At 42.0% G+C, this 3009-nt stretch overlaps 1 pseudogene; it reads right to left on the bottom strand.

Moving 5' to 3' along the window:
* Positions 1-1994: 1994 nt before the first annotated feature.
* On the bottom strand, positions 1995-2717 carry LOC149816168 (transcription factor HEC1 pseudogene; annotated as a pseudogene).
* Between the last annotated feature and the right edge of the window lie 292 nt (positions 2718-3009).

Raw genomic sequence — 3009 nt, 5'->3', positions numbered from 1 at the left:
AAATTGCAATGGTGTAACGAGAGAGTTAACATTTTCTTGCTTGCTGCTCTTTGGATCTCAAGAGGCACTGTAATATTAAAGGCAGACTGTGTATCAAGTCGCACCGACGTAGACGACATTTAACCAATGGCAGGGTAACACGTGTTGCACAAACACCGAACACCGCCAATTTGTACCGGGTCCCACAAAATTGTTAGACCTAAAAAAGACGTTGCATTGTTGGTGATATGATGATGCTTTTCCTGCCTCCTTTCAATGCCGGTAGTAGTCCTTTAGGATCCAAAGATCAGATAAATAACTACCAACTTAAACAAGAGAACTTGCTACTTTTGTGTTCATGGTGGGGGCACCATGTCCCTTTCTAGTCTTTGGATACCAAAAGACAAGCCTATTGGAGGTGGGAGCTGGGGCTTAATGGTTCCTAGTGGCTCATATAAGTGCTTACCAACCGAACCCATATGGACCCAGAGCCTGTCTCTATTACTCCATACCACGTATTGAATCTGATTCAATTTAACACCACACAAGCGATGTAGAACATATTGAAAAGCTTGTCAAAATGACGTGAAAATAGGGAAAAAATTATCTTATGTGAAACATTTTACATGTCATTTCAAACATGAGATTGAAAAAAAGAGAGGAAAAAATATGACGTGGGATGCCACATCAGACAGGGGCTTCCACATGGACCCAAGGGTTCATTCTCACGTGGCTTAAGCCATGGCACGTCAGAAATTCACGTGGACTGCCCATGCATTGTCAACACGGTTTGCTTACTTCACCCTCCAGCCGAGCAAGGACAAAAGCCACAGATGGAAACATTGGTCTTCCTCTATCCCTTGCTATAAGCAAAACGACATCTATGTCCCTGAAATTATCTCCTCCCTCCCTCCTTTTAGCTAATTTTGCTACCTATGATGTGAACGGGACGATGAGATATTAATGGAGCTTTCCTTGATCAGATGACCCCATTGATGTCTTCTTTGCTTGTAGATCTTGGCTTGCTCAGGAGCCCGCCCCTAATCTAGTTGGGGCGACTTGTGGACGATGATGGGATATCATGACCTATGGGTGTGAGTCTCTTGCCACGAGGCCAAAGCTGGGTGTAGTCCTTGATGGATAAGGGGGGCTTTGGGTTTTTAAACTAACGAGAGTGCTTGAGATGGTTTTTCCTGCTTTTCTAAAAAATTCTAGCGCGCGCACACACACACACACACATATATATATATATATATATATATATATATATATATATATAGTAATGGGTAAGTGTGAACTGTGAAATGATATGTGCTAAATGAGTTTTTCAGGATTTTTTATTTTATTTTTAAATTATGACCGTACAGATGTGATCTATGTATTTGATTTTATAGGGATCAGCTTTTGAAGTGTTTAATTCCGATACATGGGTGGGTTGTTATAAGGATAAAAAAATCAACGGTCCAACATCTTTATAAATTTTTGAGGCTCCAAATGTCATTTTTTTCATAAAAAACACATGATCCAGGTGTGGATTCCTCGTAAATCAACCATGCGGAACTGAAAAAAAATACTGAAAGGGCAGAAAAACACATTTAGCACGTATCAATTTTGCACCTACCCCCATTTCTCTCTCTCTCTCTCTCTCTCTCTATATATATATATATATATATATATATATATATATATATATATAGAGAGAGAGAGAGAGAGAGAGAGAGAGAGAGAGAGAGAGAGATGCAATGCAATGCAATTGATACTGATATGGGGAAAATGAAGGATACAAATCTGTTGTTAAAAGAGTTATGCTAAGAGATATCCCAAGGATGGTTGAGGATAAAACTGAAAAATAAACTCTACAAGTATCAAATTTCTCCATCTCCAACACAATGACAATCTTCAATGATCCAAACAAGAGAGAGAGTGAGTCTACCTCACATACCAGGAATGTACACAGAGACACAAACAGAAGCACGCTCCTAAGAACCCTCACCAACATTAATACGATTCACAACTCAACTATTATAACCAAGCCGTTGTTCGGGACTAAAGACCTGAGCACTCGGATAACCCCTCGGAGCCGTGCCGTAATTCTCCGGCACTGCCGTGCTTGAGAAGCCAAACCTATTCGCCGGTGCAGCAACCGTGGTGGGTTGCATGGCGGCCGCCCGCTCGAGAGATTGCAGCTGGGTCTTGAGGAACTTCACGTAGTGAATTGCCTCGTCTAGCATTGAAGCAGTGTCCATCTTAGTCCCCCCTGGAACTAGTCTCTGAAGGATCCTTATCCTTTCACTTATCCGCTCTCGCCGGTGCCTCGCCGCAATGCTTTGCGGATCCTTGGAGATCTTAACGTTCCTCCTCTTCGGTGGCTTCACTGATTCTGGATCTATTTGGATTGGCTGCATTGCAGCAATCCTGAATATCATCTCCCGCATGTCTGCCATTGAATTCTTTCTTTGTGTAGTTGCACCACCACTATCATCATCGTCCTCGGCCGGTTTTTTTACGTCTCCCGTGATCCCTCTGAAAGCTGGCAGAACACAGGCTGGGTAGTTAACTGTGTTAATGAAGGGAGGTGGGATAAAGGAAGTAGGGAGAGTGGTGGTTGAATTTCCGATCATAGGCTCGGAAAACTCCGCCGGGAGATTGGAAAATTCTTGCATTTTTTCCATCTGTAACATCATGAGCATCATGTCCATATGATCCTCAGAAATGTTATTTATCGCATCAACATCCATCGGCAGGAAAACAGAAGAAAAAATGAATCTGAAACTTGATAGTAGGAGAGATGGAAGTGCAACAGATAGAAAGGAGTGGTTGGGATAAAAGGAGATTGGTGCTATCGTCTTAGCAGCAAAAGGAAAATGGACTAGAAAAGGAACCAACAACCCCCATCCACACCGGAATTTCTATATATAACGTGAAATCTCTCTCTCTCTCTCTCTCTCTCTCTCTCTCTCTCTCTCTCTCTCTCTCTCTCTCTATTGATGAGAGATAAATAAAGCGAACTTTTTATTTTAGTTTCATCTT

The sequence above is a fragment of the Nuphar pumila genome, chromosome 14 (assembly GCF_984573655.1).
Source record: "Nuphar pumila chromosome 14, dmNupPumi1.hap1.1, whole genome shotgun sequence".
Taxonomy (NCBI): Eukaryota; Viridiplantae; Streptophyta; class Magnoliopsida; order Nymphaeales; family Nymphaeaceae; genus Nuphar; species Nuphar pumila.
The sequence above is the reverse complement of the archived record's forward strand: the minus strand, read 5'-3'. Positions and strand labels throughout refer to the sequence as shown.